The sequence below is a fragment of the Mustela erminea genome, chromosome 5, assembly GCF_009829155.1.
Source record: "Mustela erminea isolate mMusErm1 chromosome 5, mMusErm1.Pri, whole genome shotgun sequence".
NCBI classification, from domain to species: domain Eukaryota; kingdom Metazoa; phylum Chordata; class Mammalia; order Carnivora; family Mustelidae; genus Mustela; species Mustela erminea.
In genome coordinates this window covers 65968211-65995078 of record NC_045618.1, presented here as the reverse complement: position 1 = coordinate 65995078, position 26868 = coordinate 65968211, and the positions used below count along the sequence as shown (strand labels likewise).

The following is a 26868-nucleotide window of genomic DNA, read 5'->3' as shown; positions in this document are numbered from 1 at the left end:
AAAATTTCATATAAATAGATTATATCGATTATAAAGTAGAATAGTACATTAAATATCTTTTCTATTCCTTTGGGTCTTAATAAGAATACATATTTTTTCAAAAAAATCACTGAATCCCCAAGGGAGCTAGCTTTACCTGGAAGGATGAGTATGAGTGCATCCCTAGTCCATGCTGAGATCATCATGGAGGCTGTTACACAGTGAGGAACAGGAGAACAAGGGTTGAAGAAGTATTGTTTCTATCTTCACATTCTCCAGTTATGACTCCCAGGCTGAAAAAAGCCAGAAATGAGAAGGTTGAAGAGAGATCAGAAACAGCAGTCAGATTTGCACCCCCTTCTTACACCCAACTATGCAAAATAAATAGGCACAAATCACCAAACGAAAGCTATACTGCAAATACTCATGGATCTCCTGGCTGATGATCTGCATACCCAAAGAAGGGGAGAAGGGGCAGATTATCCCAAAATCTGAGGGATGATAGTAGCATAGATATATGGAAATGCCAGAAGGAGAAAATAAATTTGAAAGGCAAAAGAAAAATGAAGAACACACATAACAGGAGAAAGTATGGTGGTGAAGTCAGAAAGAGGATATAATAAAAACCACTACAAAAATGTAAAACATTAAAAGCAGCAAAAAGGAAAAGAGAGACATCTGAAATGTAGTGATATGGACTCTTTGAAGCTAGGCAATAAAATGGAAAAAAGGAACAAAAGAAGAGGCTAAAGAGAAGATCAGAGGCGTGGAAGATGAAAGCAGATGGCTAATACACACATAATTGATAGTTCTCAAGAAGGGAATGGAACAGATGGACCCCAAATTTTTTTCAAAAATATGATAAAAGTTGGCAGAGAAACAAGCAAGCCCTGAATCTGCAGTAGCAAAGATCACACTGTGGCCCAAGAAAATTTGCAGGAAAACACTATCCTCACCAAAGAAGTCGCTTACAAGAGAATATGGGGCGTAAGGTTGGCACATATGTTGTCAACAGGGATGACATCATCCCCAAGAGGACAAAAATTGGTTCTTGTAGGGTAAGGGGGACTGAGAAAAATCTTAGATATTATAATAGTTTGTGGCCCTCCAGAGGCCATATGGTATTAAAGGCTCTTTGGGAGAGAAAGCAATAATGAAATTAGAACACATGATGAAATGTAGTGTAGTGATACACATATATATATGTATATCAGCATGTGTTCTAATTTCATGTATATATATACATATATACACATATATATGTATATCATCATGTGTTCTAATTTCATTATTTTATTTTAATTTCATTATTGCTTTCTCTGTTCTAATTACATATTTTATATATATATATCTGTGTGTATATATACATATATATGTATATCATATGTTCTAATTTCATCATTGCTTTCTCTGTTCTAATTACATATTATATATATATGTGTGTGTGTGTGTGTGTGTGTGCGTGTATAATGTATATGTAAATATAATAATAGTGAGACTGGAAGCACTGGATTAGTATAACATCTATAAAATCCTCCACATCAAAGCAATATTTAGAGAGGTCTGGAGAGAAATATGCATGCCCCCAATAATTTCAAACTAACCAATTATCAATCATGAATATAGTCATTAGCCATGTGTTTACAATTATGCAAAGAGTCAGAATATAACAATCATAGGCTCTAATGAGAAAAACTGAGAGAGAATGAACTCCAGCCCTTCAAAAGAGAAGCTGAAATAACCAGAAATGAGGGAGTTGTGATATTTAAGGACTTGGTGGTGAACACTGAAGCCATTAGTAGTTTATTACATTTACTAGAAGTGTTGTAAACTTTAACACTGTGAAAATAAAGGAGATAAAAAGCAAGGTAGTGATGTAGGGGTGGTGTAGGATTTTCCCATATTTCATAGCAAGGAGTCAATAGACCTAACTTGAAAAAATATTAACAATCATAAAGGTAACCACTAGAGGAACTAAGATCCAGATTATAAATCTCTCAAAATATCAATAGTAGGACAGCAACAGAACCAAAATAAAGAAGACATAACCATATAGCAAAAGAAGAAAAGCAACAGAAGCATTAGAAAGAGAAAATACAAGATGATAGAATTGAAACATGTTATATATGTAATAAATATTATATATGTATATGAAATAAAATAAATTCTTTAAAGATGCTCAAATTGTGTTTAATAAACAAAAACTACCTATATGTCTCAATCATTCAGGAATGTTAAAAGTGAAATGAATGATACGACAAGTGATTCTGGCTTTTTTCTCTCTCTCTCTCTTTTGGCATTAATTTGTCATGTCTGCCAGAAAGACTTCAAGGCAAAAAGCATTAAACAAGACAAAAGAGTAGTTTAACATTATAAAAATGTTCAATCTCAATTGAAGATATAACTACTGTTATATTTTACATTCCAATTATTTTAACATAAGAACACATAAAGCTTAAAACACGGGGAATTTAAGGAGATTGCTCCAAATGGAGAAGGATTTAAATTTATTTCTTTCAGCTGCAAACAAGTCAAATTCTCAAAATGAGTGATGGTATAAAGAATCTGGAATCTAATCCATCAGATTAACGTCTTTATAATTCCAGTGCTGAAAATGAAGAGACTGGTTTTCAAATACTTCTAAAAACATTTATAAAACTTGACCATAAACTAGACACAAAAAGTATTTTAAAACAAATGGTAATGACAGTAATGACCATGCTCTTAGCTTATAATGCAATTAGAGTAGAAATTAATAACTAATAAAACCAACCACCTGAAATGTTATAACTCACTCTTTAACAATTCTAGTCATGATTTCTTTATTGCCTCCAAAGTTGCAGAATATCTAGCAAATAATAAAACTGAAAACTCTACATTAATAAAACCCCATGTCAATAGTTAAGCTATGCACTGTAAAAAAAAAAAAAAAGTGAGGTTCTAAATACATTACTAAATATGAATTCAACTCAGTAATTTAAAAAGAATAAAACCTAAGGCAAGCAGAAGGAACAAATTATTTAAGATAAAAAGCAGAAATTGATATATTATAAAACAAAAGAGAGAAAGTAAACTTAATCAATAAAACCAGAAGGTGATTCTTAGGGGGAAAAGAAATAGAGATAAATCAGCAGTTAGTCTAAACAAAAACTAAAAAGGAGAAAGCACAAACACAGATCATTAACAATGAGTCTAAGGGGGAAAGAAACCTCATATGCATAAGATTTTTAAAAGAATTATGAGTACTTGGTAAAAGCTCTATAAAAATAATACTGAATCCCTAGATGAAATGGATAGTTTCTAAGTTAAGAGAGTATCAAAATTGAGAGCATTCTTAATTTTTTTCATGACGATAAATTTGCTTATTCTTCCTTCTCTTCTGGGACCAAAGAACAACTATTCCTCATTTGTCCACCTCCAACAAGAGTAGGTCAAAAAGATGCAAAAATGCATTTTTGTCAAATATTATTTATACTCTTTCAAAGCAGAGAAAACAAATAAGAAATAAAGATAAAAAACTAACGATGTACTGTATGGTGACTAACATAACACAATAAAAAAAAGATCAATCTTTCTAATAAATGTCAATGTAAAAATCTCTAATGTAATATTAGCAAATAGAATCTAACAGAAAACAAATATAAATATAAGATATCTATATATATAGATATATATAGATATATATATATAGATATATATATATAGATATCCCATGATCAAGTAGAGTTTACTGAGAAATGAAAGGATGGCTTAAGAATAATTAGAGGTCACAACCTTCCATTTGCTATTGATCACTTCTTCCTCAGACCTGTGCTGTAACTGGCCCCTTGCCCTTTAAGTTCATTCCTCCTCCCTCCCTGCCCACCATTCTACCCCAGGGGATCTTCTATATTATTGACAGGAAGAGCCTCCTAAAAATGAATCTATATTCTGTTGCTTCCCTACTTGTATAGTTCAACTTGAATAAGTTGAATACGATTTTTTAAAGAATTATGAGTAGCCTGTAAAAACTCTAAAAATAATGTTAAATTCCTAGATGAAATGGACAGTTTCTAAGTTTAAAAAGTATCAAAATTGAGGAGCATTCTTAATTTTCAATTCAATTACTTGAATAATTACTTGCACTCCATCAGAGATCTACCCCCTTCAGAAAAAAGTTCAACCCACTGAGTGTGGCATGTGAGGCAGGTTCTGCCCACCTGTCTAGCTTTGTTTCTAACACACACACACACACACACACACACACACACACACACACACAGAGTTGATTCTCCAGCAAAGTACTTGGAGATCCTTGATTCTTCTTACTGTCTCTTGCCTCTGCGCCCCAGTACTGTTTCCTCTGCCTGAAGGCTTTTCTTCCTCCTGTTCTCTTCTTTCTCAGCTTATTCTGGTGTCATCTCCAGGATACCTCCCCACAAGGCTGAGTTGGTTTACTTCTCTGCTCACTACAACACCTTGTCCAGACCTCCGTGGGACTCACCACAGTGCATTAGAACTATTGGCTTGTGTGGCAGTCTCCCACGTTACACCCTAACTTCCTTGAAGATGAAGAGTTTTCTTTTGTATCTTGCACTGAGCATATCCCTGGCATATGGCAGACAATAAATAAATGCTGATGGACTGAGTACTTCCCAGTCTGGTAGAAAATCATCTCCAGATAACCAAGTCCCAGGAGGTTGTTCATGAAATTACCCAGAAATGGGATCACTCTCGGGACCCTGTTTAAAACTACTGTATGTCAGCTTCTGACCACAGGCAAATTTTTGCAGGAGTGTCACTGCTTGAGAAATAGATAATTATCTTAGAGGATTGTGCATTTTCACATCTTCCTATCCTTGGGAGGATCAGAAACAGAATTCCATAGTTTGAAGGTGACAGAACACCGAGGACGAAATCACCCATCTTGAAATTCAATGTGGAGAAAGCCCAGGTTTAGTTTACCACCACTGCCCAGACAGCATGCTTGTCTGCAAACACCCTTGGTTTGCACACGAGGAGCTTTATAAACCCACATATCACATTATTTTATAGCCCAGATTGTATCATCAGTACAGAGAAGAAACCACGGTCCTTCCCCTATCACTCACTAGAAACAGCTCAGCTTACTGAGCTACTTTTCTTAGTAAGATGTCATGTGCATTTCTTAGCCCTAGATTCTTAAACATTTCTACTTCAATCACAGCTCTGGTTGTAATTCTTTTATATAATTTATTCCCCCCTGTAATTTTATTTAAAGATGACTTTCAAACTTTTTGGAAGGAAAGCACTAAGATTTTGTGCAACTCTTATTTCACAGATAAAGAACGTGAGACCAGATAGGTTAGTTGTGTTTGCCCACACACCTAGTTATGAAAAACCAGACTCATAAGAAATACAAAAATCCTACATATGGTGTTCTTTAGGGAGAATAATACTTGTACTTATTTCCACTTCCAATGGTCTATCCTAGCACAAAAGTCTATGTGCTCATTGTCCAAGTCTCGTAATACAGCATCGGCTACTATATTATTCAATTATCTGGCTTGGGGGGCGTCATATTTTCTAAAGTATTACTCAAAGACAAGATTTTTAAAACCTAACACTAACTAAACAACACAAACACACACACACACATACACACACACACTCTCTTCCATGAGGTTACCAGACACACAACTCATGACACCTGGAAACTAGCTAGCAGATTTCTGCTCTAATCAAATCCACTGTCAATAAGTCACAAAACAAATTAAAATGCAGCAGAGAATGAGGGAAGTTAGCTTCAGGGTCCACCAGTGTGTTCATTCCAGCACCATCTGTGCATCTGTTACATGATTAGACTCTGTGTTGGGCAGTTTTTAAATAACTGGGCAGCCCTACCATAAAGACCATATGCTTACAAGTGAGTAAGAGTTGTCAATACAAGAGCCATCAACAACTCTGCAGAAGAATCTACTCTGAGAGAAATCTCCTTTAAAAAGTGTTGTTTCTTTCTCAAACTGAAGTAAGATTGTAGAAGGGGGTTCTTTCTAAAGACCTTATTAAACTAGAGCTACACTGGGGCTACAGCACAAAGACATGGGGCCACAAACCAAGCCACCTTTGCACATGCCTTGGTGGATATATCAGTTCTTCCTTCAGACCTCACAGAGCCACTCCACTCTGCAGTTTCACAAAGCTATGGATGAAGTAGAAGAGGGCACTAGAGGAAGTATATTGAATTTCATATCCACTGTTTCAATTTTTATTACACACTTACACATGAGGTCATGCATTTTGTGTGCCAAAAAATATGGTAAAGTGTTCTCTACTCTACTCTTTTCAAAACTCATTACTATGTAATATCTTGCCAAATCATATCTTTGGAAAAAGGCAGTTATTTTTCCCTCCTCATATATGGAATTATTACACTCTTTTTATTTTTTTATTATGTTATGTTAATCACCATACAGTACATCATTAGTTTTTTATGCAGTGTTCCATGATTCATTGTTTGCATATAACACCCAGGGCTCCATGCAATATGTGCCCTCCTTAATACCCATCACCGGGCTAACCCATCCCCCTACCTCCCTCCCCTCTAAAACCCTCAGTTGTTTCCTGGAGTCCACAGTCTCTCATGGTTCACCTTCCCCTCTGATATCCCCCCCCCTTAATTTTTCCTTCCTTCTCCTAATGTCCTCCATGCTATTCCTTATGTTCCACAAATAAGTGAAATCATATGATAATTGACCTTCTCTGCTTGACTTATTTCACTTAGCATAACCTCTTCCAGTTCCAGAATAGAGAGCCCAGATATGGACCCTCAACTCTATGGTCAAACAATCTTCAACAAAGCAGGAAAAAAATGCCCAATGGGAAAAAGCCTCTTCGCGAAGTGATGCTGGGAAAATTGGACAGCTATATACAGAAGAATGAAACTCGACCATTCGCTTATACCATACACAAAGACAAACTCTGAATGTATGAAAGACCTCAATGTGACATAGGACTCCATCAAAATCCTAAAGGAGAATGGAGGCAGCAACCTCTTCGACAACGGCCACAGCAACTTCTTTTAAAACACATCTCCAAAGGCAAGGGAAACAAAAGCAAAAATGAACTTTTGGGACTTCATCAAGATAAAAAGCTTCTGCACAGCAAAGGAAACAATCAACAAAACAAAGAGGCAACCCACAGAATGGGAGAAGATATTAGCAAATGACACTACAGATAAAGGGCTGATATCCAAGATCCATAAGGAACTTCTCCAACTCAACACCCCAAAAAACAAGTAAGTAGAAAAATGGGCAGAAGAAAGACATGAACAGACACTTGTCCAAAGAAGACATACCAATGGCTAACAGACACATGAAAAAATGTTCAACATCATTAGCCACCAAGGAAATTCAAATCAAAATCACATGAGATACCACCTTACACCAGTTAGAATGGCAAAAATTGACACAGTAGGAAACAACAAGTGCTGGAGAAGATGTGGAGAAAGGGAAACCCTCTTACACTATTGGTAGGGTGCAAGTTGGTGCAACCACTTTAGAAAACAGAGTGGAGGTTCCTCAGAAAGTTAAAAATAGAGCTACCCTATGACCCATCAATTGCACTGCTGGGTATTTATCCCAAAGACACAGATGTGGTGAAAAGAAGGGCTACATGTACCCCATTGTTCACAGCAGCAAGGTCCACAGTAGCCAAACTGTGGAAAGAGCCAAGATGCCCTACATAGATGAATGCATCAAGAAAATGTGGTCTATATATACATTCTTTTTAATCATCTGTTTTGTTTCTTTGCTTCCTCCTATTAGACAGCAAGCAATTTTGTATAGCCACAACGTAGTATAGTTTGGCACATACTAGATACTAACAGTTGTAAGGGGAAAGAGTGAGAGGAGAGAGGGAGTAAGGAAGTAGCAGTTGACTCATCAGAACAAGAGCAAAATGGGAAAGAGATAAAGGTAAAGATAGATGACTTGTGAGAGTTTTACCATCAGCCCATTAGCCTATAGAACTTAGATCTTAGAAAAAATTAAAGACTTACATCAAGACACACAGTATACCTTCACATTTTGTCCTTTTAGTGTGCACATACTATACACCACTTTCCTTTGCTAAAAGTGACAAAAGTCTTTACAAAGCCCACATTAATAAACCTCTTGGGTATTATTATGTACATGAATACACATTGCATTACTATTAGACTCCAGATTGTACAGCTTAAAGTGAGCAAAACTCCTAGCATTCTGCCAGCACCTCTACCACTCCCCTAAACTTTTTTTCTGATCATGTTACTCATTTCATGACCCTGAGCCCAGAGCCTGATGTGAGCTTCTACGATCAGATCTACCCATCTAATACCACTTCAAGAGGCACCAGTGGCGGGGGCAGGGGGCGGGGGGATAAAGTCTGAGATAGAACATAAAGATGGAACAGCAACAAAAAACTAGATTGAACTTGATCCCCTAAAACTGACAGTTCCAAACTGAAATATCAATGAAGACGTACTGAAACTTCACATGAGATCGACTATCTATGAAAGTTTGAAACTGCTAGGTTACAAAGAAGAGATATATTAAGCATGTTTGAAAATAATGGGGTGCCTGGGTGGCTCAGTCATTAAGCATCTGCCTTCGGCTCAGGGCATGATCCCGGGGTCCTGGGATCAAGCCCCGCATCTGGCTCCCTGCTCGGCAGGAAGCCTGCTTCTCTCTCTCCCACTTCCCTGCTTGTGTTCCCTCTCTCGCTGTGTCTCTCTCTGTCAAATAAATAAATAAGATCTTAAAAAAAAGAAAAGCAGCAAATATAATTAATGAATAAAATTCTTAAGCATATACTCAGGTCTTAGAGTGATAAAAGAAACTTAGAAACTTAGGGATCATGTTCAGATCCCTAACACTAACAAAGGAGGAAGCTCTGGTCCAGAGATATTTCCCTTGGTCTAGGATCTTTGAGTTAGTGTCACATTGAGATTCCTAGTTTCAACTAGAATGCTCTCTTCTTTCTGTCCATCTGAAATAATTCCTAATTATGCATCATTTGCACAAAACTAAGTTAAAACAATGAGGAACTATATGATTTAACTGGGCCAGAGACAGAGCAGTTTCCAGTTACCCATGGTCAGCAATTCAGTGATGTCATCAAAGACCCATGTTCTTTCTACCTGTTCCACTCTTCCTCCCTAAGTATAACTTCCTCCTAAGTCTGATTCCCTTCCTTGTTTTAAGATAGCATTGATTGCTACTGGAGGTTGTGTGTCTGCTTGTTAATAATGGTTATGGGAGGGATGCCTGGGTGGCTCAGTTGGTTAAGCAACTGCCTTCGGCTCAGGTCATGATCCCAGGGTCCTGGGATCGAGTCCCACATCGGGCTCCTTGCTCGGCAGGGAGCCTGCTTCTCCCTCTGCCTCTGCCTGCCTCTCTGTCTGCCTGTGCTCGCTCGCGCTCTCTCCCTCTGTCTCTGAAAAATAAATAAAATCTTTAAAAAAAATAATAATAATAATAATGGTTATGGGAGGTAGGGAAGAAATATAAATCTCTTACAATTTGGCAAATTTAGATCTTATGATTACCCCTGGTCCTTGAAAGCTGGAGATGGGATGGATACTTAAATACATCCAGAGTGTTATTATGCACCGATAATTTAGAGTTAGGTAATAAATTTAGCTTGACTACTACATGTCTATCCCAGTAGTAGTTCAAATTAGTATGCAAGTATCAGAAATCCAAGCTGCCCTAGATATACCTTAAGTGCTTCCTTCCTACTTCTAACGCACCATTCCTCAATATTTCCTCCATCAAACTTCCAAAATGATATAGCAGATGGGGTGAGAAAGAAATTGGCATAAGCTATTATACCCATTTGCATGCAATTCCTGTTCCTGATTGGCAAGACTCCTTCTTCAATTTTTTGGGTGGGCAAAATATAGCAGACTCGGCTAAACCCAGCTTTTTGGGTTTATGTAAATCAATGTTGTTTTGTATATTAGAATAAAAAATGCCTGCACAGCACCAGGAAACTAATTAAATTAGACTTTCTGGGGGTAGAATCCAGGCATAGGTATTTTTTAAAAAGATTTTATTTAATTCATTTGAGAGAGAGCACGCGCCCACGTGCACTCTCATACAAGCAGGGGGAAGGGGCAGCAGGAGAAGCAGGCTCCCCGCTGAGCAGGAATCCAATGCAGGACTCCATCCCAGGACCCTGGGATCACGACCTGAGCGGAAGGCAGATGCTTAACTGACTGAGCCACCCAGGCATCCCAACATAGGTATTTTTAAAACCTTCCCAGATGATTCTAATCTACAGCCAGAGTTGAGAATTACTAGTGTACTAAACATGCTGATTGCCTGAATTTCTCAGTTAATATCCTTGAGTTGTCTAGTTATGGTGTGAGACTTTGAATTCAGTTTCTTTGCCATTTTCCCAGGTGACTTAAAGCATAATCCATTTAAATAAAACATCATCTGTGGTATGATAACAACTACAATTTAAGGTAAGGATGCTGTGTCAGCTTCCTTTTAGAGAACGCTGCTCAATCAATGGATGAATGTCTGAACCAAAATACTATATAGGCATGACGGGTTTTGTATTGCCTTCTATCTATTTCTGGGTGTAGTGTATAACATACATTGGCAACATTTCATTTTTATATTGTAATAGGATCTCCATAGGCTTATATTGAAATTGGTTCTCTGCTGCAATCTTCACATTTTAACAGCCTCTATAGACCTGCTCAGAAACTGAGTAAAAATTACTGTGAAGAATACCTGGCATCATAGTTTATTTTTTAAAATTATACAAATGCCTCAATTCCCCCCCAACCAACAATCACAGGAGATACTGAAGTACCATTATAACTGCAATGAGAAGTAAACACTTGACATATTTGATAGTCATTTTACAAAAGCAAGAAACTGGTTTTCCTCCTGAGTGTAGAGTCATCCTCAGATTTTTAATAGAATTTTGATGTCCATTTCAAATGATAAGGGAAAGTGATTTTATCACTTGTTTTCTCTGAGTAAATGTTAGCTTGAAATTAATACTATAGGCGCCAGAGCTATTCAGAGCCCCTAGTACACCCAAGTGGTGATCCTTGTCAGACTTGTCACATCCAGGCTGCTGTCTAGATCAGCCACTGTTAAAGGAGGTCACTGGGAAGATATGACCACTGGTTGACCCATGAGCAGGACCCGAGCTTCAAAGGCTTCTGACCCCCTTCCCTATTCTTAGAATGTGTGTTGTACTTGCCTTCTGCATGCTAGAAGTTGCTCCAAGGACATAACCTTGAGATAGTTATCTGACCACTATACATGGCTGAACCCAGTTGGACCTTTATACGAGCTTTTGAGAGATCTACTAATCTTGCAGCCTTCTGCCCAAGACAAGCCTTATAAGTAAGTTCTCGTGCTTATTAAATCAGCCACCTACTACCTGGAGTGGCCTGCCTCTTTCTTCAGTCTCTCTTTACTGCTTGTGTAGTAAGGACACCAGTTTGTCAGCCAACAATTGGTGACAGCCAGCCCAGAGGCTAAAGAAATGGGTGGGGAAGAAGCATTCCAAGTTGGCCAGGGAGGAGGTGGCCCCATATGTTAGATGTGTTGTGGACTGCCGTGTAGGTACAAGGATGGCCTGAAAACACTGGCCTCTTGAATGCACTTGTTTAAGAAACTGTATATATAGTGCTTTGTGGCAAAGAAGTGAAATGAATGACTGCCACAGTGGGTTGGCCTCTACTGTGGGCAGTTTGGCTAGACACTGATGCCCCACTAGAAGCTGAAGCTCAAGTTAGAAAGTTGGGAGAAGAACTGAAGTTAGAGAAGGATGTGTAGTTGTCCTCTACTCTGCCAGCTTCAGGGCTGGCAGGTAAGGTAGAAGAGCTAAATAATAACTTGGGAGAACTTACTGTGCCATTTTGTAAAGCTAGGAGAAGGGCTTGTGACAAAGCCTGATTAGGATGCTAAGAGGCAGAATCCCCAGGGATGTAAGGAAACCAAAGGGGAGAATGTTGTGATTGACAGTGAAACATGAATGCCCCATGCTGTCTGACCCCGAGCACAAAGAAAAACTTTAAATAGAAATTATCCTAGACTTCTGATAATAAAGAAATATACCCTAAAACTCCTAGGAGAAAAGTTGCATTCTTTCTCTGTCCCTTGAAGTTGTAAATCTTATAATGTCTTTGAAATATAAACACCCCAGGAGATAACTAAAACACTACCCACAAAGACTGAAGAGGAAAAGGGGGGGGGGGCTAAAATACAGACTACTGTAGAAGCTACCCTGCCCAAAATCTAGTCCATAGCCTCCATGAGACTATTCATCAAGGGCTAAGGTTTTGAAATAAAAACTATGGCTCTCTGCTTGTGTCTGTCTGTATGTTTGTGTATGTCTACGGATGGGTGTTATGTACATGTGATTTTGTTTCTACCTCTAGAGGTAATTTACAAAATTGACTTGTAAAACAGCTCTATTCAATTGACCCAAAGAAAAATAAGCTTTAATAACAAGGTGTACTTATGTAAAACTGAAACTTAATTTTCTTTCATCTGCTAAAAGTTATTGGTCTGTTCTTGGTGGGATTGTGAAGGCTTTGTCTTACTTGTTAAGTAATGTGCCTAAAAAACAAAGATTATGTATTTCATCAAAATAATTTCCTGTGCTTCGTGTTGTATTTATCAGGCCTTTGATTACTGGAGAAAACAGTCTTCTCTATTCAAAGAGCTAAGTTTTTACATCTATATAACTTTCCATATTTGCCTTTGAAGTGTTTGTCACTTTCACTAATGGATAACTAAGTATTGTTTCACAGTGACTTAAGATCCTATTTAATCAAGTGTTTTAAACATTTCAATATTTTTTAAAAACTTCCCCCAAATCAAATCCTGAATGAAGTTTTTCTGACCCTGAACTAACTTTGGGATTTTCCAAAGGGTCCCTGGACCATCTCAAAAGACGGCTTCTCTCTCCTTATGAAAGCAAGATGTCGAACTAATTAGGCTTCTTTGGTATATTAAGAAAAACATCGGGAAATGGAAATGGGAAACACTGTCAAATAAGAAATAATGCTAAATTTTCTTTGGGATATATTTGTATGAAATTCAAAAAAACTGATGTGTTCTGGCATAATGTTATCAGTTATAACTTTAAAATGTGTGTCACTGAAATAAACAAATTCCCTTGTCAACTGCATTATAGTAAAGTCTCATCAGATCTTTAACTATGGGTGTTTGTATGTCTTTTGTCATTTATAGACAGTTATGGTTTAATTCTGATATTTGCAAAAGTGTTCCTGTAAAAGAGCTTCACCTTCAAGGAGATGCATGGAAATGACTCTGACAAGTATAGGTTTCTGATAATTAAGATCAATTGGCTTTCATAAGGAAAGGGTAACAATGGCCCTTATATATGCTTCCCCAAGGCCATCTGTGTGGCCCCACAATATGTCATGGGGTGGTAGTCTGAGACCTGTCCTTGTTCTTCCCCACAACAGTAAAATAAGCCATCACATTGATAATATAATGTTAATATGTGAAGACTTGCCTCTTCCTTGGTTTATATGCCCTGGCTCATAACGCTCTGGTATTCCATGGCAATCCGGAAGCTGATGCCCTAGCCCAGGTATAAGCCCTACCAACCGACCCTTCTGTAGATATAGCTGACTGGGTGCATAGGAAGAGTGGCCATGATTGCACCTGAGTTGTTTAGAACATGCTGGTACTGCATTAAACAAGTTACTGTAATTCAAAAGCAACCCAGTGTCCTTGGCAATATGCCATCCCACCTGGGTACAAAGGTGGCCCAATTGGTAAGGGATTGACAAATTGATTGTATTCTTCCCCTCCAACTGAGTGAGGGTTCTATATATGCTTTGGTTTGTGTAAACACCACATCTACACTGGCTCAAGTTTTCCTGTCACCATACAAATCAGGCTGCCACAATTAGGGGTTTAAGAGAAGCTGATTACCATGTATAGATATCCTCATCAACTAGACAGGGATCAGGGGTCACATATCAAAGGTCATGATATGCAACACTGGGCAAAAGAACATGCCACTGAACAGAAGGTCCATCTCTCCTATAACCTGCACATAACAGGGTTGGTAGAAAGGAAAAATGAAATAATAAAGCAGCAGAATAAATTACTAATGAGTAAAACCATCTCAGTTGGGTGGACTAAATTATTGCCCCATGCTTTAATACATTTGAATGATGAACAGGTAAGACCTGTTGCCACACATGTCAGACTGAGAACACCTGCTGAGACACCCTGTGTCATAAGGAATGGAAGTCCAGGGGAAATGCCATTGCCCTGATTCTCACCATGGATCAATGTGCTATGCTGCTGAGAACACCAAGCCTCATCAAACCTGGAAAAGGTGTCATCTAGGGAATTTACAATGGGATGTCCCACCAGGATGGGTGAGTTACTTCACATTCCTGGGTAAGAAGGAACTGTTCCATCTCCACTGAAATTCCATTGTCCCACTATAAAGTGAACCTGCTGAAATGCACTATACCTGGAATGGAACATGCACCATTAAAAGAGGGGAGGTGGTGGGGATCCTGGTCTGGCATATCTTGTCTCCAGTCCATCTTCTCATGCCTGACAGTGCCATCTCCCCCAGTCAACACATACGGTACATACAACCAGGTCAAGCTCCTAAATCTGCCCACTTCGCTCCCCTCAAGGCCAGGTGAGCACTTTTTTTTCCACTGGTATTATCATTTGGCCACCATCTTTGTTCCCTCTTTTGGCTAGTAGGATGTTATAGCATACATAGAAGCCCTCACTAAGTTCACCCAGCAAGCCGTAAATAATAGCCTGTCCTTACTAAACACTGAAATATCTCTAATGAGAAAAGCTATCCTCCGAATAGGATGGCCTTGGACATTATTACTGCTTCACAAAAAGGCACCTGTGCTATTATCCAAACAGAATGTCATGTGCTCATACCTGATGAGTCTGCTTATGTGTTATCTTTATTAAATTACATGGGGACACAAGTGAATGTTCTGAGTGCTTAGAAGACTTAATAAATCAGTGATTCAGATCATGGGGCTCTTGGTGGAAAAAGTTTTCACTGATTTGGGGAATTATTGTCTTAATTTATTTTCTCTTGCATGTGCCTATATTGTTGCTATAGCATCCACCTCCAAGGCAGCCAGAAAGCTGCCAAATGAGCCACAATCATGCTAGCAAAACCCCTTGCTGACCAGCCAGGATGCACTGCAGAACAGAGGGGTGCCTGAGATTGTAAGAGCTGGTCATGAGGGGTGGAGTGTCAGAGGAGGTCATGGAAAGGCCATGCCCACTGGCTGACCTGCAAGACGGACCCAGCCAACCAGAGGGTCCTCACCCCTTTCCCTGTCCTTGGAATGTGCATTCCTTTTGCCTCCCCCACCCTAGAAGCTGCCTCAGATACTCAGCCTTGAAATAGTAATGTGATGCTGAGACCACCTGGAGAGTGTTGTACATAACCAAACCCAGTTAGGGTCCTATAAATTTTTAAGATTTGGCAGGTGGGTACAGAGATCTACTAGTCTTGCAGCCACCCAAGACAAGCCTCAAGGTAAGTTCTCTTGCTTATTAAACCTGCTCTCTACCAATCTGGAGTGGTCTGCCACTTTCTTCAGTCTCCCCTTGCTTTCTATGTATGAGCGTAGTTTACAAACCAACAGCCAGGCCACCCTTTTTATCTATTCCACCTCCTAGACACCCCCAAAGTGATAGGAGAACTAAACCCACAGCCTCTGTGATAAAATTAGCATTATAAGTTGCCTCAGAGTCTATCAGATTCATAAGGAAGGTGGCCACCTCCTCTCTCAGGTCATCGGCTCTGGGCAATCTTCTCCGAGCTGGAGTCTTACTCCTTAATCCCACAGCATCTCTGGGGCTCTGCAGAGGTTCAAAGCAAGATGCACCACTTACTTACTCCAGGTTATTTAAACAACTTCACCTCTACAAATCTCCATTTCTTAATCAGTAGAATGCAAATATTACCTCTTAGTGTCTTTGGGAGGATTAAATGAGACAATGCATAGGCTGTTTACTCAGCACAGTACATGGCACAGATTTTAGCTCCTATCAATACAACACTGCTGTTGATGATTGTTGCCACCACCATTGTGACTACTCCATAGGCATGTCTTGTATAATTCTATGTTTTTCTTATATTTAATTTCTCTTTTCCATTGCTGTTTCAGCCCTTTACCCTATCAGACCTAGACTAACTTAGACCTCTTTTCCTGCTTTAGCTGCTGGCCTCTGCTCTCTAGCAAGAGAAAGAAAAGAAAAAACAAAAACAATAACAACAAAATTCTCTTTGTGAAAACTTCACAAAAAAACTTCCAGATGAAATGGAAGAACACGGATGCTGTTTCTCAAACTTACCCCCTTTTCTTAGTACAGCTCTTATCACCTCTTAGAACTGGAACTCTGCAGAACATACTTTAGGAAATGGTGTTTTAGGGAAATGATAAGACCAAATCCCAGGAACCTAATACGCTCTTTCTCAATGTTCCCATGCCCTAAAGAATAAAATGCCAGCAGCCTAAGAGAGGTGGCACAGTCAAGCCTAATTCAAGGTCTCCTTCATGAACCAAGTTCCCAGGAGTCTTCACTTCTGTCACTGATCTCTAAGGAGAAAGCTTTGGGGAAGATGAAGACATCTACAGTGCAAGGCTATCAAGACATGCACAGCAATGACATCCTGATGTTGCTGTTCAAGCCCTTTCAGTAACACGGAAGGGCATGGAATTCCCTCAGAGTCACTCCTCATTCCCATCGCCTGCTCAGCATGAACCTTGCTTGCTCCTTGGTTTGAGGTGATTCACTTAGTTGCTTCTCCAGGATGTACAGACACTGTTCTGTTCCAATTAAGCTAATGTAATAGCCCAGGGTTCTGAAAAGAAAGCTTTGCTACTTGGTATAGGGATTGGTCCAAAAATTTATAAAAGAATGTTCTTCCACCACTTCTCTCTCCATCAGAATACACAGCTCTATAAACAGGAATGAGGGATTTGTGCTCACAAAGGTAATCTTTGCCACTCGTGATTAACAGTCTAAGTCTCATACCTGTGACAACCAAAGCTCCGTTCATGTTAAGCACCTGTTCTCTTCATCTCAATTCACAATCGAAGAGTACAATGGTCAGTGTGACTGCAGTCACTGCTTCATGAGGCAGTATGAGTAGGGAAACAGTGTAATTAATGAGCTAGACCAGAAGACTTTTAAAAAGTGAAAGAGGAAATTATTAACAAAATGATTAAGAGTTAACCTAGGATAAGAGGCACAAAACAGAATGATCCTGAGCAAACTAGGAATTGTATCACCATACTTATGAGTACTATGGTTCTTAGAAAATGCCATGGGAACACAACTCCCCATCCTGTGTTCCCAGACATAAAGATGATGGGTCTTCTGCTGCTACCAGCTGGCAGAAGAGAAGGAGCCTGTATTCCTTATTCCCCTCACCCAGGCCATTTCTGTTAATCTGATATCTAGGATGAAAACTGTCTCCCATTCTAAACTTCTGATAATGTTCATCAAGAAAAGGGGGAGCTGTGTTCTCTGGTTTGATTCCATCTTTGCTCATTTTATTTGCTCAAAGGAAGAAAGTATAGACTGTCCCTGACTTACAATGGTTCAACTTATGATTTTTCTATTTTATGATATGTAAAAATGATATGCATTCAGTAGAAATAATCTTTCAAATTTTGAATTTTGATCTTTTCTTGGTCTAGAGATATGCCATGTGATACTCTCCAGATGCACAGGAGTGGGAGTGAGCGCAGTTCCCTCAGCTGCACACTCACAAGGGTAAATGACCATACACTACAACCATTCTGTTTTTCACTTTGGGCACAATATTCTATTTTTTTTAAGATTTTATTTACTTATTTGACAGACAGAGATTACAAGTAGGCAGAGAGGCAGGCAGAGAGAAGGGAGGAAGCAGGCTCCCCGCCGAGCAGAGAGCCTGATGCGGAGCTAGATCCCAGGACCCTGGGATCATGACCCGAGCCAAAGGCAGAGGCTTTAACCCACTGAGCCACCCAGGTGCTCTTTGGGTACAATATTCAATCAATTACATGAACTAGTCAACACATTATACAACAGGCTTCCGGCTAGATGATTTTGCCCAACTATAGGCTAATATAAGTGTTTTGAGAACATTCAAGGTAAGTAACACTAAGTCGCAATGTCTAGTAGGTTAGATGTATTTAAGTGCATTTTCAACTTATGATATTTTCAACTTCCAATGAGTTTTCTGGATGTAACCCCAATATAAGTTGAAGAAGATCTATATCTCCTTTGCAATTAAATCATAAAATCAATTGACTATTTTAATTCTGAAAATAGAGCTTGACTTGTGATAAATGCACAGGAAGAAAAATGTAAGTTCAAAATACTCCAGAAATAAGGGAGAAATTCCAGTAGATGAATGGATAAAGAAGATGTGATAGATATACAATGGAATATTACTCAGCCATCAAAAAGAATGAAATCTTGCTATTTGCAATAACACTGATGGAACTTGAGGGTATTGTGTTAAGTGAAATAAGTCAGAGAAAGACAGATACCATATGATTTTACTCATATGTGCAATTTTAGAAACAAAACAGGTGAACAAAGGGGAAGGGAAGGGAAAATAAAGTAAGAGGAAAACAGAGAGAGGCAAGCCATAGGACACTTAGCTGAGGGAACAAAAGGAGGATTGCTGGAGGGGAGGTGGGTGGAGGGTGATGGGCATTAAGGAAAGCGCTTGAAGTAATGAGCACCGGTGTTTATGCAACTGATGAATCACTGAATTCTACCTCTGAAACTAACAACACAGTGAATGTTAATTAAACTGAATTAAAATAAAAAATTTAATTAATAAAAATAAAATAAATATTTTTAAAAAATAAATGAGGGGGAAATTCTAGTAATAATAAAAGTTGAAAAATTAGAGAAAAATATTTTAAAGTATATGAGGCACAAAGAATATGCTAAAATATATAAATGACTTATGTGGCAAAATTTGAAATGATTATAAAGGGGATGGTCAACTATTATAAAAATAACAGGTCTTTCCAAATTGACATATAGATTTAATAAAATTCTCATTAAAACTGCAACAATATTAGGAGATGGGAGAGTTGCCAGGGTGGTTCTAAAGTTTATCTATAAATATTTTATTCAACTTCATTTTTGCAATTTTACAAATGAAAGATGTCTAACTTTTACAAATATTAGAACATATTATATAACTACAATTCCTAAAATAGTTAATATTTTTTAAAAGTAAATATCGATATACACCTAAGAGCCAAATACATGGAGCTGGTTTCATTAATTGAATTGGGAAGGGATTGTTTCAATAATAGTTGAGAAATTCATTTTTGGAAAAAAAAATTCTAAGTCCTCAGGTCATACCATAACCAAAACCAAATAACCTAAATGTATATAGAAGTTAGATTTAAATAAAAACCAAAAAAATAAAATGTATTCATATACTTAATTGATTTCTCAGTGACAGATTTTATACACATTAAAACAATGGAGGGGCACCTGGGTGGCTCAGTGGGTTAAGGCCTCTGCCTTCGGCTCAGGTCATGATCTCAAGGTCCTGGGATCAAGCCCCGCATCAGGCTCTCTGCTCAGTGGGGAGCCTGATTCCTCCTTTCTCTCTCTGCCTGCCTCTCTGCCTACTTGTGATCTCTGCCTGTCAAATAAATAAATAAAATCTTAAAAAAAAAAATGGAGAAATCACAAAGAGAAAAAATAGATTTGGTTTATAAACCTCTCAAACTTCTAGAAGTCAAAATGTCATAAAATTAAGAGGCAAGATCTAAGATCTGTAATTTAATGAATGAAAGAGAATAAAAGCTGTATGTTATCTATTACCATAACAATCAAAGCCTCAGAGATATCTAATGATAATATTTATTGCTCACAACCAGGGGGTCAGCTGGGCGTCAGCTAGGTGGCTCCGCTCATCTTGACTGGTTCACTCTCCTGTCTAGGAGTCAGCTACTGTCAGCTGATTTACAATGGCCTCTTCTCCTTTCCACATGTCTCTCATCCTCCAGCAAGGTAGCCCTGGCATACACTCATGATAACAGTAGAAATACAGGAGGTAAAGTGGAAGTATACAAAGATGTTTGTGACCTAAGCTTAAAAGTGGCACATACCAGGGCACCTGTGTGGCTCAGTCATCAAGTGTCTGCCTTTGGCTCAGGTCAGATCCCAGAGTCCTGGGATTGAGTCCTATATCAGCCTCCCTGCTAAGCGCTCCCCCTTCTTGTGTTCCCTCTCTGGCTGTGTCTTTGTTGAATAAATAAAATATTTTTTTAAAGCGGCACATATCTAACTAATTGTATAGATCAAAGCAAGTTCTATAGGGTGAAAAATAGACTGCTTTTATGGGAAGAACTTTGAAGTCACAGGACAAAGGGCATAATGGATATAAAGAAAGGTGAAAATTTGGGAACACTGACAAAATCAATCTCCCACAACATCATTCATCAATGAAGAAAATAGTCTCATCCTAATTGATAAGTGGGCAAAGACTCAGGTAATATCACACACACACACACACACACACACACACACACACAAAAGATATACAAATGGCAAATAAAAATACAAAATCTCGTACTTAGGTATGTGCTTTGGTGAGTGCTGTGAAGTGTGTAAACCTGGTGATTCATAGACCTGTACCCCTGGGGATAAAAATATATGTTTATAAAAAATAAAAAATTATTAAAAAAAAAAGAAATGAATACACAAAATGCAATTTTTAAGAGATGTGTAAAAATAGGATGTTTTAAACTTACCCTAATTTGATAAGTTTTAAAAATATAATTGGGGCATCTGTGTGGCTCACTCAGTTAAGCATCTGCCTTCAGCTCAGGTCATGATCCCAGTGTCCTGGGATCGAGCCCGGCAACCAGGTTGAGCCCTTCTCAATCCAAAGATTGAGCCCTTCTCCAGGTCCTGCTGCCACTCCCCCTGCTTGTACATGCTCTCTCTCTCTCTCTCTTTCCCAAACAGATAAAATCTTTTTAAAAATAAAGTTAAAAAAAGAAAACATACTATTATTTCCTAATCTATTTTCTAATTGGATGCTCTCCATGGAGTGGAAAATAGGACACTTACATGGACCTGGTGCAAACACGTATTCGTACAACTTTTCTAGAGGCATGCTGGGTAGTATGTATTTAAAGTGTTTTCTCTATTATGTCTAACTTGGAGGAAATAAATACACCTGAAGAGGTTTGTAAAATATGGAACACACCAAAGGAGATCAGTACAAGTGTACACTACAGGCATTTATTAAAGTTTGAGAGGGAGAAATGAGGAATGGAGATAGGAAAGCAGATTACTAAAGTAAGAATCTGAATGACTACAGCTTGAGATACAGCTTTTACTTAAGTAAAAAAAGATCATTTTTCTTCTTTGATAGAAGACACTTCTGGTTTCTTAGCCAGATCCATTTCTTTTTTTTATCCTTTCTAACAATACTTCAGTGTTATCCATGGATCCACCCTATTTCCTGAAATCCTGACCCTGTCCCAATCTGCATAAAAGCATTTTCCTGACCAGGATTATTGATCCTGATAGGGGCACATGGCCTGTGATGGGTCAATCATATCAAATGGAAGAATGTATATTTCATGCTTGGGAAAAGACTTCCCTCACTTCCTCCTGGTTGCAAATAAGGAAGCGTGTACCCTGGTTGCTACTGGTGATCGTTTTACAACCATAAGAGCAATAGCCCTAGAAGGTAGAAGAGCAGAGAAATGGAAAAAATCAGAGTCCTGGATGACCATGCTTGAAGTTGCCTTTGCCTCTGGGCTCCCAGTTATGTGAGATATTTCTGAAGATATTTATTCCTGAAGATATCTATTCTGAAGATATTTATTCCTGAAGTCTCAAGGTGTCTGGGCTTTCTGTTACTTGTACCCAGAGACATCCTAACCAATATACACACACACCTCCAACACACACACCCCTTTTCCTATAAGTATCTCCTTCCGAAGCATGTGCAACCATTGGAACTAAAACGTCTTTACAGATTTCAGGACATGATATAGAAAAACATCAGTTGGTATCATGAGCCACTTACGGCTCCTAAGGAAAGCACAAAAATGTCCGACGCGTCTGCCTCCACTTTCTTCCAGCCAGATGCTGGGACAGCATTCTGCACAACCCTGAGAGTGTGAGATAAATGGAGTGGCAGTGGCAGTGGCCTGCCTTCTGTGGATCTCTCTGTAGATGGCTATAGACTCAAGTCAGAATCTCAGACCAAGTCTGTTATAAGCAACAAAAAGAGCACGGCTTTATGTAAGACCTCCAAACATATTTCTGAAATAAGACAAGCCTCTTTTGTGTTTGGTGTTTCTAATCTGTGGGGATACTACTTGTGTCTCTACTAAAAATGGTTACAGTCTCAATATTTTCTTATCTGAAAACCAAAATGCTAAAGATGTGTTAGAGCAAATGTCTTTTATAAAGATATGAGTTGCAATTTTGTTCTCCATATCACAATTTTTAAGCTCTATTACAGTGATTATGACCTTTCATTTGAACCATTCTTGAGATTTTTAAAGCCATATCCATATGATTAGATATAAAAAGAATATTTTCAACAGACTTTTAATAGGACATAAGGGTTCAATAAAACAAATGTTCTGTGGATATGAGAAAGTTCAAATTATTGGTGTCTTTTTCAAATATTTTTATTAAGATTGTATTGAATTTTAGCATTGAGTTGGAAGCTATTCCAATAGTGCAAATGCAAAACCTCATCAATTTTGACTGCATGAGAATGCAAATTCTGTCCTTCCAAGTACCTTAATGAATAATTAATATCATGTTCAATGATCTGGCTGCAAGCACCAATCAGTTGGCCAAAATAAATTGGATTTGTATTGAGGAAATAGTTCCCCATGCTCATCACAAAGATTACTGTTTCTTTTAGGGAAAGCCTATGACAGTATTAAATGAAGCCCTATTGGAATACATTGCTGCTATCTGCTTGAATAATCATTCCTTTTTAAAACTACACTGTCAAAGCACTAGCTGTTCTTAAAAATTAAAAATCTGAGAGTGACATCACCAAGATGGTAACATAGGCTGTTCCTGAGTCTGCCCCAACTACACACACACACAAGAAATAGCAACTACTCAAGAACTGAGAGAATTTCCAAAACACAGGTGTGAGGCTAAAGCACTCCCCTGCACCATAGAGGCCAAGACAGACAGCATTAGAAGGGTAAGAGAAGCAGTTACATATTGACCACATGCCCCTCCCCGAAACCAGCCCAGCACCTTGTAGGGAGTCCTCCCAGTCCTCTGGTTCCTTCACAGGAAAAAAAGAACCCAGAAGGACACCAAGCTCCCCACAACTCCCAGCACTTTGAATCACTTTGTGGGAACCCCTTTTCTGATCTTGCACAAGGATTGCAGGGGAATCTGACCATGATGGAGAAGGAGGGAGGGATTTGCAAAAACTAGCACACAGATCTTTTTTTTTTTTTAAGATTTTATTTATTTATTTGACAGAGAGAGATCACAAGTAGGCAGAGAGGCAGGCAGAGAGAGAGGAGGAAGCAGGCTCCCTGCTGAGCAGAGAGCCGGATGCGGGACTCGATCCCAGGACCCCGAGATCATGACCTGAGCCGAAGGCAGCGGCTCAACCCACTGAGCCACCCAGGCGCCCCTAGCACACAGATCTTGATAGACCAAGTTTATATCCACAGTGTTCAGCTAGCAGTTTTCCTCATCTGTGGAACCAGCAGATTTGCTCCTCGAGAGAACCAAGTCAGAGGAGCACTCTAACCAGGGAATTCAGTAGGGTACAGATCTGCCTGATTTGAATCCTCAAATGAAGAGATTTCCTGGCAAGCCCGGCCTGACCATGCCCAGGCAGGAAGTTAATCACAGCCCACCTACTGTGACAAGTCTTCTCACCCCATCTGACCATAAGGGCTAGCAACAACTCCTGGAACCTGGGCAGCCCAGTGGCGATTAAGCCAAGAGGTGGACAGGCAGAGATGATTGCATCCAAAGCAAAGCCAGTGGTGGGCATGGAGAGTTCCCATGCTATGCATAGGCAAGGGGATTAATTCATAGCCAAGACTAAAGGTAGCTCCCAGTTCTCCCCTACCAGAGTCAGTTTGGGAAATTGAAAGTAGAACAATCCTTCCCAACAAGGAGCTGACTCACAGCCCCACCTGCTGTAGAAAGTGTCTCCTGGCCCCATCTCTCACCAGAAGGGCTGGTGACAACTTCTGGAAGTTGTGAGGCCTGTAGTGCTTGACCTAACAAGTAGGCAGGAAGCACCAATACATTGCAAAACAAAGCCCGTAGCCCCTGGTCAGCTCTCAGCTTAAGCTAAGAGACCAACGAGTTTTACTGGCATTTGAGCTGCTTCTCCCACTACACTCAGGTAGGAAACCTACTTCACAGCCCCACGCATCACTGAATATAACCTTCAGCCTTGCTGACCAGGGAACCTAACAAGAGCACCCAGGAAGTTGGTAAAGTGCCCATTCAACAGCCCCACATACAGTAGCACATGCACAGAGAACATAGCTCATGGCTTACCCTGCCTACAGCAAAACCTGTGTCCTCACATGATTAGGTAATTCAGTGCACACTCTGGCCTGATTCAGATCCCCAAACAATGAGCAAGGAAGCTAATTCATAGCCTCATCTACTACTGAATACAGTACACAGTCCTGACTATCTAAAAAGCCTGCTTAGAGAATCCAGACAAATGCAAGCCTATCCTGCAGGCTTGCTTGGGTAGGGAACCAAGCCAGCAGTCCTATCTAACTATTTTCAGCCAGTGGCACACTCTCCATCCCTGTCCTCAGAGCTCAAACAGTTACCTCACCCAAAAGCAGACCATAACAGCAGGCCTCGCCCACCCAAAACATTACCAGCAAGCACATTGGAAAGCTGACAGATGAAGAACTGTCTCTGCCAAAGCAAGTCTGTAAAGTCAGGAAAAGGAGCCCAGTAACTCAACTGGCACAGAAACCAACATAAAGAATTAAGGATCACAAAAAATCAGGTAAATATGATACTACCAAGGGAAACTAATAATGTTCCAGTAACTGACCCTAAAGAATTGACCCAGATCTATGAACTGTCAGACAAAGAATTTAGAATAATTCCCTTAAAGAAGTTTAGTGAACTACCAATAAAACACAGACAACTAAATGAAATCAGGGAAACAATGTAAGAACAAAATGAGAAGTTCGACAAGGAAATAGCAACTATTTAAAAAAGAAAGAAAGAAAAACCACCACCACAACAACAACAACCAAAAAACAGAAATCCTAGAGTTGAAAATACAATAAACTGAAAGGAAGAATTTGATAGAAAGTTTCAGACGTAGGCTTGACCATGAGGAAGAAAGAATCAGCAACTGAGAGGATAAGACATTAGAAATTATCCAGTCAGAGGAGCAAAAAGAAAAAGAGTAAACAAAGCTTACTGGAATTATGGGACAAAATGAAAAGAAACATTCTTTGCATTATGGGAAGCCCAGAAGGAGAAGAAAAAGAGAAATGAACAGAAGGTATATTTAAAGCAATATTTACTGAAAGGTACCCAAATGTTGGAAGAGAAATAGATATCCATCCATGAGATCCAAAGCACTCCAAAAGGATTGAAACTGAAAAGGGTTACACCAAGACACATAATAATTAAATTGTCCGAAGTCAGGAACATCTGGAAGGCTTAGTCAGTTAAGAATCTGCCTTCAACTCAGGTCATGATCTTGGGGTGCTGGGATCAAGTCCCACATCGAGCTCCTTGCTCAGCTGGTAGTCTGCTTCTCCCTCTCCCTGCCACACCCCTGCTTGTGCTCTCGCTCTATGTCAAATAAATGAATAAAATCTTTTTTTAAAAATAGGGTATTATGGGCGCCTGGGTGGCTCAGTGGGTTAAGCCGCTGCCTTCGGCTCAGGTCATGATCTCAGGGTCCTGGGATCGAGTCCCGCATCGGGCTCTCTGCTCAGCAGGGAGCCTGCTTCCCTCTCTCTCTCTCTGCCTGCCTCTCTGCCTACTTGTGATCTCTGTCTGAAAATAAATAAATAAAATCTTTAAAAAAAAATAGGGTATTATAAGTTTAAGATATTTTACGTAAGCTTCATGGTAACCACAAGGAAAAAACCTATAGTAATTACACAAACGAACATGATGAAGAAGTGAAAGCATACTGATACCCAAACACACCAAACACACAAAAAAGTCATCAGAGTAACAAATAAGGAAACACAAATCAATAAAACAACCAAAAATAATTAACAAAATGGCAATAGTAAGTCCTTGCCTGTCAACAGTAGCTTTGATGAGAGGTGCCTGGGTGGCTCAGTCATTAAGTGTCTGCCTTGGGCTCAGGTCCTAATCCCAGGACCCTGGGATCTAGCCCCATATCAGGCTCCCACTAAGCGGGGAGCCTGCTTCTCCCTCTCCCATTCTTCCTGCTTGTGTTCCCTCTCTTGCTGTGCCTCTATCAAATAAATAGAATCTTTTAAAAAATAATAATAATAATAACTTTGATGTAAACAGATTATATTCTCCAATTAAAAGACATAGAACGGACAAATAGATTAAAAAAAAAAACAAGATCCAACAATATGTTGCCTATAGGAGACTCATTTTTTTTTTTCAGGTGAATTCTACCAAACATTTTTTTTTTAATATGTGAGAATTTTATTTATTTTTTTTCATTTATTTATTTTCAGCATAACAGTATCATTATTTTTTCACCACACCCAGTGCTCCATGAAATCCGTGCCCTCTATAATACCCACCACCTGGTACCCCGACCTCCCACCACCCCCGCCACTTCAAACCTCTCAGATTGTTTTTCAGAGTCCATAGTCTCTCATGATTCACCTCCCCTTCC

At 39.1% G+C, this 26868-nt stretch overlaps 1 long non-coding RNA gene across 1 annotated transcript in view; it reads right to left on the bottom strand.

The window, feature by feature from the left end:
- LOC116591026 overlaps window positions 1-26868 on the bottom strand; it is a 121688-nt gene that overhangs the window by 2163 nt on the left and 92657 nt on the right. The window contains exon 3 of the long non-coding RNA XR_004285807.1: window positions 137-272. This is a non-coding gene — a long non-coding RNA (uncharacterized LOC116591026). The remainder of the gene's footprint in view (window positions 1-136; window positions 273-26868) is intronic.